Source organism: Echinops telfairi, unplaced genomic scaffold, assembly GCF_000313985.2.
Source record: "Echinops telfairi isolate 266 unplaced genomic scaffold, ASM31398v2 ScPeMD7_5;HRSCAF=22, whole genome shotgun sequence".
Lineage (NCBI taxonomy): Eukaryota > Metazoa > Chordata > Mammalia > Afrosoricida > Tenrecidae > Echinops > Echinops telfairi.
Genome location: NW_022103901.1, coordinates 24,857,757 through 24,874,058, shown reverse-complemented (window position 1 = coordinate 24,874,058; position 16,302 = coordinate 24,857,757). Strand labels below are relative to the sequence as shown.

At 45.5% G+C, this 16,302-nt stretch overlaps 1 protein-coding gene and 1 long non-coding RNA gene across 2 annotated transcripts in view; one reads left to right on the top strand and one right to left on the bottom strand.

Moving 5' to 3' along the window:
• Positions 1–16,302, top strand: part of LOC123521208 — a 184,481-nt gene that overhangs the window by 26,602 nt on the left and 141,577 nt on the right. Inside the window, exon 3 of the long non-coding RNA XR_006679676.1 lies at positions 3,002–3,120. This is a non-coding gene — a long non-coding RNA (uncharacterized LOC123521208). The remainder of the gene's footprint in view (positions 1–3,001; positions 3,121–16,302) is intronic.
• Positions 1–16,302, bottom strand: part of GPR139 (G protein-coupled receptor 139) — a 53,684-nt gene that overhangs the window by 3,703 nt on the left and 33,679 nt on the right. The gene's annotated exons all lie outside the window — the stretch shown is intronic.

Here is a 16,302-nt window from a genome sequence, read left to right as displayed (position 1 = left end):
ATCTATCTATCTATCTATCTATCTATCTATCTATCTATCTATCTAACCAGCTTACTGCCAACAGGTTGATCTGATATACACACACACAACACATCACTGATTTACTTTTCTAGAGAACTCAGCCTAACAAATTTGGTACCAGGAATGGGATTCTAGAGAAACAAAATCATCATAAGAATAAGTTTTATAAATTAGTTCTCAATTCTGATTAGGCCTTGTGTTATAGACTGTGTTGTCTACAGAAACAAAACCAGTGACATTCACATATATATAAGAAGGAACTTTATAGCCAAAAGTAACTTAATATCAAGAAAGCTCCCCAGCACAGTCCAACTCAAGTTCATGGGATTGATGCTAGCCAGAGCCTTCTTCCGATCCACATAGCTGAAGGCCAAGGACATAGAAAGGTGAAGCAGGATTCAAGGAGCCCTCAAGCTGGTTGTGGCAGTTACATAATCTCCTGTCAATTTGCAAAGGGGTGGCGTCTAGCCTGTCAATCACGTCGCAGCTTGATAACCTCCTTTGGAGGCGCAAAGGAGATAAATAGCTCACTAGAGGCCAGATACACCCTCTCTGCTACACATTCCTGTTGACAAGTCACATGGAGCTACGCTGATGGCAGCCAGAACCCTGGAGCTGGAGGAGCCATGTGGAGACCCATGCCAGTGCCGAGATGCTTCCACCACCACTGGATCCATAAGACTTTCCACCCGCCGGCCTGTGATCTTCCTGCATTCAGCATCATTGCATGGCTGCATGAGTCTAAAGAGGAATTTATGGACTAGTATTGACATAAGGGATCATATTGGACTTATGGACTTGATCTAGACTGGGCTGGGCTATTTTTCTTAATGTACAATTGCTCTTTGATATAAAGTTACACATATATGAGTGTGTATGAATTTGTTTCTCTAGTCAGCCCAGACTAACACACTGATGGATGCAGAGCTGCATGGATCCAAGATCAGTGGACTTATGGCATGGCACAGACAATTTGGAGGTTGGCTCCCAGGGTCAGCAATCCACAAGGGCTGCCCCTGAAAGCAGATGCAGAGCCCAAGCAAGGATGAAGCTGAAGGGTAAGAAAGGAAGGAGCAGTTCTCACTGCCTCTCTTGCAGAAAAGGTCCCACCCCAAAAAGGCATCACCAAGCTGTGACCTGATTGGCTGGTTGGACTCTACCCCTACACTTTCATACAAATTCAAGTTGACATAAATCTTAGTACCACATGCCTCGAGGCACTGAGAAGACTTCCTCCACCTTCCTTAGTATAGATAAGTCTGCCACTGTTAGTATAGAGCAGTGGTTCTCAACCTGTGGCTCATGACCCCTTTGGGGGTCGAATGACCCTTTCACAGGGGTGTCCCAACTCATAACAGTAGCAAAATGGCAGTGATGAAGTAGCAACAAAAATAATTTTATGGTTGGGGGGGGGTCACCACAACGTGAGGAACTGTATGAAAGGGTGGCGTCATTAGGGAGGTTGAGAACCGCTGGCATAGAGGGTGCTGATGATTTACTCAGCATGCAGACTGAATAAGTACGGTGAGAGGATACAGCTCTGATGCACATTTTTCCTGATTTTAAACTATGCAGTATTCCCTTCTCGCTGCACAACTGCCTCTTGATCCATGTACATGTTCCAAATGAGTACAATGAACTGTTCTGGAATTCCCAATCTTCTCCAGGCTTTCCATAGTTTGTGGTGGTCTGCACAGCTGAATGCCTTTGTATAGTCTATAAAACAATGCCAAGATATTCCGACTAAGGTGCAGGATAGGTTATTGCGTCTGGCCCCGGCCGTGTCTGAAAAGGAGGCACTGGGCTATACTGGGCTTCTTTGGAATTTGGAGGCAACATATTTCTCATTTGGATGAGCTATTCCCACCTATTTATTAAGGGGGTTTGAAAAGCTGCTAGCTTTCAGTAGGGCCCCAGAACAAGAGAAGGCTCTCCAAAATGTTCAGGCTCCTGTGCAAGTAAGTCACTCTGCCACTTGGGACATATGATCTAGCTAATTCTGTGGTCCTGGAAATGTGAGTGGCAGATAGAGATGCAGTTTGGAGTTGTTGGCAGGCCCCTATTGGGGAATCATGGTGCAGATCCTCAGGATTTTGGAGGAAAGCTCTGCCATTCTCTACAGACCACCATTTCCCTTCTGTGAACCAGTTTTTGGCTCGTTCTTGAACCACCAAGCCACCATGCACTGGACACTGTGTGACCCAGAGTCATAAAACCGGATGTGTCCAGCAGCACTCCAGCATTAAATGAAAGTGATATATTCTGATATCAGACTTCAGCAGGACCTGAATGTACAAGTAAGCTGCACGAGGAAGTGGCCCATATGCTTACAGTGGCCCAAAGGCCCCCCCCTCCACGGATTACCTTTCTTCTCTGTGTTTGTACCTCGGGGTCCATGGGTAAACCCTTATGATTAGTTGACTGAGAAAGCGAAAACTCATACTTGGTTACGAAGGTGAAGGACAGTAGTCAAGGGAAATCCTCCCAATGGGCAGAAGGTTTAACAGCACACTTACTCCAGGTATGGGTTTGCCTTCTTTGCATTCGATGCTTCTGGCAAAACTACCATTTGTGGACTTGTACACCAGCATGATCTCCTGCACAACATCAACTTAGATCCAGGGACTTGCTTCAGAGCATATGAAACGCAGCAATGGTCCCCTGTGCGTGGAATCCACTTACCATGATCCCCATCACCCTGAAGCAGCTGGCTTCAAAGAATAATGGAATGGCTTTCTGAAGACACAATTATGGCGCTAGACAGGTAGCAATACCTTGTAGGGTTGGGGTAGTGTTCTCCTGGAGGCTGTTTTTGCTCTAAACCAGTGCCCAATAAATATGTCATGCTATTTCTCCAATAGCCAGGATTCATGGGTCTAAGAACGAAGGGATGGAAACGGGAGTGACACCACTCAATATTACTTTGACTGACCCACTTGTAACATTTTTTCTTCCTGTCCTGTCACCTTTTTGTTCTCAGAGTTTGGAGGTCTTAGTTCAAAAGGGAAGAATACTTTCATCTGAGACAGAGCACTGATATCATTGAACTGGAAGTTAAGAATGCCCCATTTGGGGCTCCCTGGGTCTCTGGATCAACAGGTAAGGATGGTTATTATTGAGTGGTGATTTATTTGTTTTAGAGTATATGTACCTTCAAACAATTTCCATGCTTAATACGAGAGTATGAGCCTTTCTGGTGTTCTACATCCTCCCAATTCCTGGTATTGTCAGTGTTTCTCTAACAGGTTGTACTGACCTGGCCTCTTTGTTCACAGTTCTTTCAAAATGACATTTCGAAGTGGTGGAGAGTAAAGGTATGGTTATATGCATTATCCAGGATTCAAATTTAAGACCAACACCCATGATCTAAACCACTAGGCAATGTTGGTATTTTGATTCACAGTGGAAATAGGGCTGCCGTTCAAGTCTGCTTTACTGGATACAGTAGAGAAAAACCTGTAAGTCCCCAGTTAGGCAAAAAGACTCATCAAAGCAAATTTCTTTGTACTTGCAAGGCTCAAACACAGACCGTTTGTCCAATGTTGTTGTTGTTGGGTACTGTTACGTAGGTTCCCACTCATAGCGCTCCTCCCGACAGGAGAATGAAACAGCCCAGCTCTAAAGCATCCTTACACTCATGATGTTTCAGTCCCTCGTTGCAGCTGGTGTATCAATCCATCTCCTCTTTTCCCGTGATCCTCTTCCTTACCAACCACGACCTCCTTTTCCAGAGACTGGTCTCTCCTGATAACACGGACGAAGGGGCTGAGATGAAGTCTCACCATGCTGGCTTCTAAGGAGCATTCTGGTGATACTTCTTTCAGGACAGATTTTGTTGTTGTTCTTTTGGAAGTCCACAATAACTTCATTATTTTTTGCCAAAATCATAATTGAAATATAGCTATTCTCTTTTGGTCTTGCTTTATTCGTGAAACAGCTTTCACCTGTATACGAGGCTATTGAAAACACCACGAGTTGAGTCACAATTGCCTTAGTCCTCCCTTCAAGCATTCAAGAGGAGTTTTGGAACACCTATTGTCAGCCAGGCCTAGGAAAGAGATAATGAACGCAAATAGACATGGTCTTGAAGTTGGGCATCTGTTAGGGGAGAAATTGGAACAGAAGAACCACAGATGAAAATGTGCAACTGGAGTAAATGTTAAGGAGGATTATTTGAGAGGAGCGATCAGCAGAGACTTTCTCGAGGAAGTGATGTTCAAGTTGAGATTTGGAGGATCAGTATGTAAGAGTTAAATAAGCAAAAAGAGTGGAAGGATGAAGTGTTTTCTAGCAAAGTAAACAGCATGTGTGAAAATTCTGAGCTAGTGAACCATGAAGAGGTAGGCTTGTTAGAGCAAGGAACAAGTACATTGATTTGCAAAGCAAGCACTTTATTGTTGGCGGTGATACTTTGTAGCTTTCTGTAATTAAACACCCTTCATGTGTGCTACTGAAGAGTGTTTCCAAATGCTTTAATCATCCAGACATCCTTTCCAAAAGTATTTAGCATCTCTACCTTCTCTGTGCAAAGATCTGCAATGGGCTCAAGGTGAAGACAAGGTAGTACTGCAGACATTCAGAGCCTCCAGTAAGAATGCATTGAAACACTATGTGAGTGCTTAACAAGAAAAGTGTTAGAGAAGATGATACGCAACAACACAAGAGCTGCTGGTGAACAGATGCAGAATGTAGAGCAGAAGCTATCGAGGAGGGCATGGGACTGACTTCCCATCCCTGTTCCTCTGATCTAATCATGACCAGTGGGAACTTCGTGGAAATCAAATCATAAAATCAGGTCTGATTATCTCCTAAGAGTCAAGGAGCAGACCCCAGTGGTCAAGTGTAGGGCGTCTGGGGCCAGCGTACCTGAGGTCGAGTCCTGGATCTACTATTTATTGGCTTTTGGACATGTGACAAGTTAATTCAAGTTCTCTGTGCCCAGTTTCCTTATTTATAAAGTGGAGTTAAGACTATCCCCTTCACAGGGGTTTTCTGAGGATTAAATGAGATAATCCATATATAGTAGTTAGAACGGTGTCTGGTCTATCAACAGCACACAATTACTGCTAGATATTGACTACAATATGAGATAGGCCGACACCATGGCTGCAACATTGGCTCACACATGGCAATGATTATGAGGATGGTACAGGGTCAGACATTGTGGTGTGGTGTTGTACACAGGGTCACTATGAGCTGGAACTGGCTCACTGGCACCTAAACACAACAACCAGAATGCATGCAGAAACTATATGAAGCTCTAGGGAGACCGGGATCCACAAAATAGACGGACTCTCTTTTGTGGGGGAGACAGATAACCAAGCACATGAATGGACAAGGGCATTTCAGGTGGTGACATGCCACAGAATAAAACCAAGGTTGATGGGGAGAGGGATCTGTTTGGATTGGAAGATAGTACATGGGAGAAGTTACTTTCCTTGCAAAGACCTGAGATCTGTAGGAAATAAATCCAGAGAGTGGGATGGCAAGCCTAAGTAAGAATGGGCTTGATCTATTTTGGGAACAGAAAAGATGGGCTCTTATCCGTTCCATTCCAGAAGCAAACCAAACTCACTGCCATCGAGTGGATTCGACTCATAACGAGCTGGGGGTTTGAGAGAGTGTAACTCTTCGCTCAAATAAAAAGCCTCATCTTTCTCCTGAGGAGTGGCTGGTGGTTTCAAACTGCTGATCTTGAGGTTAGCAGCCCAACAAGTAACCATGATGCCCCCAGGGCTCTTTTTAGTTTGCTTATGACTCCCATTTTACAGAGGTGAAAACTCAAGCTTTGAGCTTTAGGTGATGTGCCCAAAGTCACATACCGAGCCAGTGAGTGAGCCTGAACATGGCCCAACTTCCAAGGTGCTCGGGTTTTGTCAGAGAAAAGAGTCCCGGTTGGAGGGAAACGATTCCTGTCCCTTCGGCTACACATGTCTTAGAAAAGTGCATAATCTCTTTTTGCCCTTTCATCGATTAACAATGCCTACATTGTTATCTCACTGTCTGCCACGCCTATCAACAACAGCATCTGTGTTAGTCTGGATTGACTAGAGAAACAAATCCAGGGACACTCACATGTGTGTGAGAGAGAACTTAATATCAAAGAGCAATTGTACATTAAGAAATCATCTCAGCCCAGTCCAGATCAAGCCCATAAATCCAATATTAGCCCTTATGTCTGATACTAGTCCATGAATTCTTCTACAGACTCACACGGCGCATGCAATGATGCCGAAAGCAGGAAGATCACAGGCCAGTGGATAAAAAAGTTTTGTGGAAGCATCTCAGCGCTGGTGTGTGTCTCCACATGGCTCCTCCAGCTCCAGGGCTCTGGCTCCATCAGTGTGTCTCCATGTGACTTGTCAACAGGAATGTCTCACAGGGAGAGAAGGACAGAGTATGTGTGTCCTGCCTCCAGGGAGGAAGGCAAAAGTTCCCAGAATCCTCTGGAGAAGGCCATGCCCACACAGAGGCCTCATTGTCTATGACCTGATTGACAGATTATGTAACTGCCATGGCATCGATGACAACATCAGCCATGACCTGTGTGTCTGAATAGAACGTCATATAGGGATTTCAGTGGTTGAGTTTGGGGAAATGATTTGTTTGTCTCTTGGGGACCTCTAGGTGTACTTGAACCTGCACATTTTTGGTTAGCAGTGGTATACATTACCCATTTGCATTACCAGGGATTCATCCAAGCCGTCAAGGAGACAGGACTGGAAAGATGCTGGAATCTCCCCAGAAAACAAATTCCATTATTGAGAGCAACTCTTCATCAATGACCTTTTACTCCTCAGTTGGGGTCGGGTGCTCAAAATTCTACACATTTAAACGCTTGAAAAAGATTCCAAGGACATCTAATTAGTGACTGAAGTCAGGAAGTATCATCAGCACCATGGGAAACTGCTAGGTATTCATATTTGACATTTCTTTTAGTTCCCGGTAATTGCCTCTCTTGAGAAACTAACCCACAGACACCGCGTTTCCTATTTCCTTTGTACACGGAGATTTCCCCCGAAGGCAACATCCCCAAGAAGGGGGTGAGATGTGCTGGCCAGAGAGACCCGGAGGGGCGTGGAGTGCTGCCGGGACATTGATTTTCTGCAACAAATGAGAAGGCACAGCCTTCAACTCTTATGACTTGATCTTTGCTATCACTCTGTACACCCCCAAATCCCTTCATTTCTCTCGGTGGCACGTTTCCCCCAAAGACAAAGAGTGTTGTTGACAGAGTCTGTGTGCATAACAGGGGAAAAGCAAAGAAATCCAAGTTCTCATGACCTGTAACCTCCTTTCTTGAAGTTTTCCCTCAAACTAACTAGCCCAAGGTCTCCGTTGTTGAGGAACAAACGCAACCTGTCCTCTCCAAGCAAACGCCAAACGCTATTGAACTGCACAATCAAAATGTCAGTGTTCCTCACTCTCAGTGGTGTCCTGGAACAGGTTTAAGTTCATGGGAAGTAATCAAGCCATGTTTGTGATTACACAGCTTTTTGGTTGTTTGTGAGGGAATTCATTTCCCGTGCTTTGCAGCTTTCTGTCCACAAGCTTGGGAGAATCTGAAAGAATCACATAGGTTGGACTGGCAAACGCCAACATTTTCCGGTCTGTGTCCTAGAGGGGAAGGGTCAATGTCTTCCAGTGGCCTATTCTATGTCTGTGATGACCAAGGGACCCTTGCAGGTTCCATGGAACTGAGCACTGATTCTTGGTTGTGTTGTCTTTCTTTTTGCTTTTGTGGTGAAGTGGGTTTGAGTTTGGCTGCTCATCAAAAGGTCAGCAGTTTGAATTCGCCAGTGGCGTCACCGGAGAAAGATGAGGCTTTCTGCTCCCATAAGGACTTGTAGCTTTGAAAAACGGAGTGAGCAGTTCTACTTTGTCCTACAGGGTCGCCATGAGACAGATCAACTTGAGGGCAGTAGGTTGGTGGACACTGAGTAGGCTCCAATTCCTGATGAACCCATAGACAATAGAACAAAATGCTGCCCCACTGGGTGCCATTGTTATGATCCCTGGTACAGATTTAAACACTGTACCATAATCATGACACCTCCGCTTTATTGTGCATTCTGTGTGCCTGGTATTGGCGCAACAATAGATATGCAGACCAATGGAACACAATAGAAAGTGAAGAAATCCATCCACCCACCTACAGACACTGACCTTTGACAAAGGGCCATATAAACAATAGATGAGGAAGAGATCGTTTCTTTAACAAACAGTGCTGGCAAAATTGGATTTCTGTTTGCAAAAGAATGGACTAGGACCCACAGCTTGCTCCATGTACGAAAACGAACTCAAGATGGATTAAAGATCTAAATGTCATCCATAGAACTATAAACATCATCCATGAGAAAACAGGGGCAAACTTAAAGGCCCTAACATATGGCAGAAACACCATCAAATACAATGAAAAGCAGGCACAGCAGACGAAAAATTAGATGACCGAGACCTAAATTAAGACACTCATGTGTGTCAACCGATTTCATTAAAAACAAACAAACACAGATTGAGAAAAAAATGTTCGCAATGATGTGTTGGACAAAGGATGAATCCCTAAAATCTGTAGAAAACGGCAACATCTTAGCAAGAAAAACATGAATAATGCAATTTAAACATGGTCATGAACAGACAGTTCACTAAGGAGACATTCTGGTGGCCAATAAACATAGGAAGGCATGCTTGTGAGCAGAAGAAAGTTGCAAATCAAAACAAAGACATGATACTACCTCACCCTGGCAAAGTTCAGACAAACAGAAAATAACCAATGCTAGAGAGGGTGTGGCGAGACTGGAAGCTGCATACTCTGCTGTTGGGGTCACAGATGTGTGTAACCACTGTGGAAGGTGGTACGTCCCTTCCCAGAGAAATGCCCTAGGATGCAGCGATCTCTGTACTTGGTATGTCCCCTAAAGAAACAAGATACACTCACACACATGTTCATCACAACACGATTGACAATAGCCAGAAGATGGAAACAACCGACATGCCCTTCAATGGAAGCATGGATGAATAAACTGCATTATGATATGCACCCGGTGGAATACAATGCCCAGTTAAAGAATATTGGTGCAACTATGAGACCCCTCACGACACACATGGATTCGGAGGATATTATGGGGAGTGAAGTTAGTCACACATCAAAGGGCCAATATTGAATGAGACCATTAATTAAAAAATTAAGGGAAAGGTTATAGCAAAAGAAATGTTGATGGTTGAAGGGGAAGTCAGAGGGAAGAGGGTGGAGGGAAGACTGGCATCCGCTTGGTGAAGGAAAGATGAGATCCTATGAGAGGGAGGTGCAGCGCAAGCTAATGGGAGATGTGAAACATCATCCCAAGGTGCAGAATACAAATATGGTGTGATATGTAAACTCCCATCTAATTCACAACAAAAGTTTACATACTAATAATGCCAATGAATATGGAGTCCCTGGGTAGCATACAGGGCCGAGTGCTTGACTACTAGCTGAAAGGTTGGCAGTTCTAACCCAGCCAGAGGCTCCTCGAAGTCAGACCCTGTGGTCTGCTTCTGAAAGTTCACAGCTCGAAAACTCTACAGGGTATATAGTTCTTCTCTGGCACATGGGTTGCCATGAATTTGAATGGACTTGGCAGCAACTGACCACCATCACCAAATGAGTTTATGCTCTGCGGGCAGACTGCCTGGCTTCCAATCTCAAGCGTACTATTTACTGTGTGAGAGGTACCCTGGTGGCCTGTTGATTAAGTACTTGGCTGCAAATGGACAAGTCAGCAGTTTGAGTTAGTTCATTAGCTGATCCCAGAGAGAAAGCTGTGGCAGTCTGCTCCTATAAAGGCTTACAGTTCTACTCTGCCCTGTAAACTATGAGTAGAAGTGGACTCAACAGCAGTGTTTGTTGTTGTTGTTGTGTGTGTGTCTTGGCAACTCTGTGATGGTAAGCAAATGACCAAATATCTCTAAGCCTCAATCCCCACAGCTGCGTAATTGGTATCATAATAAACAGCGCCTGATAGGTTGTTGTGAAGATTCATGAAAGAACACGTGTCAAGTGCTTAGCACAATGCACATTATGAGTCATCAGTAAATGCTAGGTGCTGTTATTGTTTTATACCTGGCCAGTTCATTTCAACACTGATTGTCCCCTATTCCATATGGTAGGCCAGACCCTATACTAGATGCAAAGATGGATAGGAAAGGGTCCACAGATCTCATGGGAGCCCAGCAAAGAGTCTAGTTTCCCTCCGTGGCTACTCTAGGCACTAGCAACCTGGCTCCCTCTCAGGAAGTTCGTCACTATCTTTAAGCTCATCCCTCCAATGGCAGCTAAATTCCAGCCACCTAAACTCCACCCACTCCTGCTACTCTGCTTTGGGGAGAGAGTGGGTCATTATCTATGGAACATGGAACTGATTTCTCAAATCTTCTTGCATAGTATCTCTCTCTCTCTCTCTTTTTTAAATTGTAGTCCTATTCTGATAGCCCCATAATATTCTTTTTATCTCCTTTTATGGGTCCCAGTTCAAGCATGAGAGCAGGGTCTGAAGCAGGCAAGGAAAGAATGTTTCCTTCTTTTTTAAAAATCATTTTATTAGGGGCTCATACAACTCTTATCACAATCCATACACACATCAATTGTGTAAAGCGTATTTGCACATACATTGCCCTCATCAGTCTCAAAACATTTTCTCTCCACTTAAACCCCCAGCATTAGGTCCTCATTTTTCCCCTCCCTCCCTGCTCCCCCCTCCCTCATGAGCCCTTGATAGTTTATCAATTGTTATTTTGTCATATGAATGTTTCCTTCTGAGGACCTGCTCCAATCTGTTGGCAATGGCTGTCTGGGTGCCATGTTGAGAAGTAGTCTACAACCAGGCCTAGGCTTAGTGGATGGTGACGTGCACTTGTCAATGCCAGTCTTGTGTCCTAGATCCATGGTGCAGCCTCTCTGACTTCTCCAAAACTCAGTGAAGCAGTGGCTTCCAATGTAGACCTAGCAAGACTCCCCCTAGCCAATGAGCAGGAGGCCCGGAGTCATCTGGGTCAAGGCCAAATGATGAGTGTGATTGTGCTTTCTTCTCTCGGGACTCTGTCACAAAGACAGATGGGGGCAGGCAGGTGACTGTCCTACTGACACCAGGTGGGAGAGTTACAGAGAGGACAGGCTATTTACAGAGAGGACAGGCCCTTTGGAGTCTGGTAGATCTGTGCTAGTGTCTCAGTCCGCACATTTCTAGCCAGAGCCCTTGGGAAAATTGCGCAAGCAGATTGAACTTCCAATTTCGCATCAGTGAAAAGACTAGTCAAAGACCTGGCCCAAAGGGCTGGGGGCTGGGGAGGGGGCTTTGGGGCCTCATGGGGATCAGCATCTGCCATGCAAAGCTCTAGGCATAGGGCCTGGCATGAGGCAAGTGCTCAGTCGGGAGTCCTCATTATGAGGTCATCTTATCGGGAGGGACCAGTCCTTAGTGTAGGGTATCCGGCTTGGCAAAGTCGAGGGTTCAACGAAAAAGAGGAAGATCCTCAGTGAGATGGCCTGATGCAATGGCTGGAACAATGATACCAAATAGAGAAATGATGGAGAGGATGGCATCGAACCAGGCAGCACTATGTTCTGTTGTACTTGAGGCCGTTAGGGGCACCTAACACTACCATCACCAATGTTTAGGACATGTGCTCGTGAAGGAAACCCTACTCTTCCTATAGGATCACCCTTCTGTATCGGCAGCAACTCGATGGTGCCCCGAAACAGAGACCACTTGAAGCGGCTTTACGTCCAGGAGAACAGACCGCCTAACAGAAATGGGACCTTTCTTCCCTCCCTCTCTTTCTTCCTTCTTTCCTTCTCTCTCAGGGTCTGTCAGCTGGCACTTGGGTAGCATAAGGGAATCCACAAGAAGTGTTCCCGCCAGAGCCATCCTAGCACCGTAAAGAACACAACCATGTGCAACCCCTGAAGGGGTCTAAACCAGCGGTTGTCAACCTGTGGGTTGCAACCCCTTTGTGGAGTCAAACGACCCTTTCACAGGGGTCACCCGATTCCTAACAGTAGCAAAATGACAGTGAGGAAGTAGCAAAGAAAATAATGTTATGGTTGGGGGTCACCACAACATGAGGAACTGTATTCAAGGGTCGCGGCATTAGGAAGGTTGAGAACCACTGGTCTAAACAGTGGAGAACTTTCCTGAAGCCCAGGAGATTCAACTGAGACCTTCTCCATAGTTCTCCCTAATCCTGAAGGAAGTTCCCATGAGCTACATCTCCCTTACGTTCCTCCCCAGGCTAAGCTTCTACCCACACTGCTATCTCCTGGCCCCCAACTAGCTCCTGCCTCAGGCAGGGATGTGCCTTTGTTTTGCTGTTTTGTGACCGCAGGGTGAAGGGCACAGGGTGGCAGGGGACTAGCTTCTAGGCTCTTCATCTGGAGTTCCATCGGGTATCAGAGGCTAATTGTGGCTCTGCTTGGGTTGTCGCTATTTGATGAAATGTGTCGCACTTACACAGTCCTTCTGCCCCCTCCTCACCATGACTGTCAAGGGTGGGTATTTTTAGCTATGGGCTAATTGCTTATCAACCGTGCATCCAAAGTGCAGCCAACACAAAGCCTTCATTTACTCTTATACAGCCTTGTTCTTCCATGTAGGCTTAGTACAAAAGGAAAATAAAATGAGATTGGCAGTCATGTATTCATTCAACAAATATTTACTCAGCCACTCACTCTGTGCCGGGCACTGTATCAGACCCGAGGCTACAGTTATGGGTAAGCAAACAAATGGTCTGCATCCACGTGGAATTTCCATTCTATTTTGACAGATTTGGGCAGGATTCAGCCACCCTTGGGAAGCTCAGAACATGACATTGTGCTCGTGTGGAACCTGTACACCGATCAAGAGGCAGTTGGGGAACAAACCCAAGGAAGAATGCATGATCTTAAATCAGGAACGGTGTCGGTCAGGGTTGTAGTCTCTCATCACACTTGTTCAATCTGTCTGCTGAGCAGATCCTCAGAGAATCTGGACTACAGGGAGGAGCATGCAGCATCAAGATTGGAGGAAGGCTTATAAACAACGCGTGGGGGGGCGGCGAGGGAAAAAATAGCTAATACCAAGGCCTCAAGAAGAAAGAAAATGGTTTGAGGATGATGATGGCAATAAATGTGCTTGACACAATGGATGGATGGATTGTGATAAGACTTGTACGAGCCCCCAGTACAATGAGTTAGAAAGAAAAGAAAATGATGATGGCAATCTATGTACAAATGTGTTTGATACCATTTGTTGAATGGATTGTTATAAGAGCTGTAAGAGCCCCCCCATCGAGTGGTTTCTTAATTAACAAACAAACAAACAACAACCTGTGATGCACAGATGGCAACCTTGCTTGGTGAAAGCGAGGAGAACTGGAAGTATTTGCTGATGAAGATCAATGACGACAGCCTTCAGTATGGATGACAACTCATTGTAAAACAACAGCCACCCGCCCCCAACCCTAAATCTTCCCAATCGGACCCGTAGGTAACAAGGCAACTGAGAAAAGGTCGACGTGGTCAGGATTTCCTCTTGCTTGGTTCCACAAGCCACGCTCACGGAGGCAGCAGTCAAGTGAACAGATGAAACATTGCATTTGTAAATCTGCATATGAGCTGCTCTTTGAAGGGTTGCAAAGCAAGACTGTTCCTTTGAGGACTAAGGTGTGTCCGACGGAAGCCTTGTTATTTCCATAAGCACACGAAAGTTGCACACTGAATAAGGAAGGCTGAAGAAGAGTTGATGTGTTTCATTATGGTGCTTGGGAAGCGTCTTGGAAGTACCGTAGAGAGTGCCAAAAGGATGAATCCGTCTTGGAAGAAATCCAGCCAGAATGCTCTTTAGAGGCAAGGATGGCAAGCGTTCATCTCACGTACTTTGGACAGGTTGTCAGGAGAACCCAATGCCAGGAGAAGGACATCATGCTGGTGAAGTAGAGGGCCAGGGGACAGAAGGAAGACCCGGACAAGATGGATTGACACAGTGGCTGCAACAATGAGCTCAAATCTATGAATAATTATGAGGATGGCGCAGGACCGGGGCGGTGTTTTGTTCTGTTGAACAGAGGGTTGCAATGTGTCGGAACCCACTGGATGGCACCTAACACATTACACACACGTTCTGTTGAACAGAGGGTTGCTATGTGTCGGAACCCACTGGATGGCACCTAACACATCACACACACACACACACACACACACACACACACACACACACTGTCTGCTCTGTGGCCTTAGGTAGGTCTCGGTTTACTGCTGCTTTCACTCAATAAGGATGTTTCCTTTTAAGAACTCTCTGTGGAAAAAACAAAAACCATAAACGATCGCTATAGGTGGGCTCAAACTGTCAACAGCAGCAAACGATAAGCTGGAAACCTCAGGCGACACCAAGCTGATGCTAATGGGGGACGGACAACTCAGAAAAGGAGGTGCAAACAGTTGCACAACATGATGAATAAAATCAATATCACTCAATTGGACCCGCTCACGGAAACAGGTGAATTAGTGTATGTTTTGCTGTGGAGAGTCACAGTAGCAGCAGGAAGATAAAATAGACAACAAACCCATGTATGCACCGGATGTTGTTTGCCGTGCTGGAAGTCCTGCTGGGGGGCGGCACAGAAAGGAAAGAGGTTAGGGGACAAAGGAGCCAGTGGGACCCAGCAGACTCAGGCCTTTTCTTGTGCACCTGGAGAGGAAGCAGCAGTGTGCGCTGAACTCAGGACCATGAATGAGGTGAGGTGAAGGGGCGGGGCAGCCCCCCAGGAGGCGAGTGTGTACGCAAAGGCAGCGAGGTGTGAAAGCCAAGAAATCAGAACAGAGTGTGCTGCTGCTGGCTGGTGGTGGTGGGTGCTTTCGGCTGGATTCTAATTCAGCGTAACCCTGTACGTCAAGGTAGAACAGTCCCATAGGGTTTCAAGGCTATATTCTTTATGGGAGGGAGCCCTTGTGGCAAATGGTTAAGAGCCTGGCTGATAACTGAAAAGTTGGCAGTTCAAGCCCATCAGCTGCTCCCTGGAAGGAAAGACCTAGCAATCTGGTCCCATAAAGATTTCAGCCTAGGAAACGGTCTGGGGCTAGGAAACCCTGTGTGGTTGTTGAGGTCAGGGGCTGTTGTGTGGGTTAGGACTCCTAGTGACCCTATGCACAACAGAAATCCACACTGCCTGGTCCTGGGCCATCCTCACCCTTGTCCTTAGGTTTGAGCCCATTACTGCAGCCACTGAGGGTCTCCCCGAAGGTCTTCCTCTTTCTCACTGCCCTCCTATTTTACCAAGCAGGGTGTCTTTTTCAGAGACGTCGCTCCTGATCACATGTCCTAAAGGGCAGTGCTATTCTGCTAGAGGAAACCCTAGGGGGCTATTAGATTCCATCTGGTAGGGTCACTGTTGGGTCATAATCCACTCATAGCCTCACAACATTCTTTTGAAAAATTGTTTGATTGGCATATAACTTATATATCATGAGATTTAACAGGTCAATCATATTAAGAGTGTGCAATCATCACCACAATCCATTTCGGAACACTTTCTTCTCTCCTTATACTCACTGCTATTAGCCCCGCCCCTCCCGTTTCTCCCAACCTCCCCTGCCATGGCCCTAGGTAATTATTAATACAGTTACTGTCCCTACAGATTTACCTATTTTGGATTTCATATACAGAAAATCACACAAAGGAAGAAACAAACAAAAGCAACAACAATGACAAAACAAAACAAAGAAAAGCCTCAGTCAAAAGGAAAGTAGAAAATATTAAAAATGGAAAGATCTTTAAAATGGGTCAACAGAGAGATCAAATGATAAGGTGCGAGATTTTAACCTAACCACATCTCCCATCATCGACTTCATAATGATGTCTGATAGCAAGGTATTCACATGCCTGGAGTATGATCAGAGGTTTAGTTCAGGTGGGGACCCTGCAAATGGATGTTGGGCTTCTACAGTCATCCATAGCCTGCTGTAAACTGGGTGCTCAGAATTTCAGCTCTCAAACTATTCCCTGCGCTGGATGAGGATTTTACTCTTTACAATCCTTGGATCACACAAGCTGGCTTCTTCCCTGTGAACTTAGATGATGTCTCACTTAAACAGCTGTTGTTTTAAGACAAGCCTTTAAGGTTCCAGATGCCATTCTTGTTGGTAGCAGGCACCATTTTGATTTATCACCACACTTTGCTAGAGAGCACCCATGTCTCCAATGATCTCTTAATGAGGGTGAGTATCAAGTAGGACATGGACACACAATATTCTTTATGGGAACAGATTGCCTA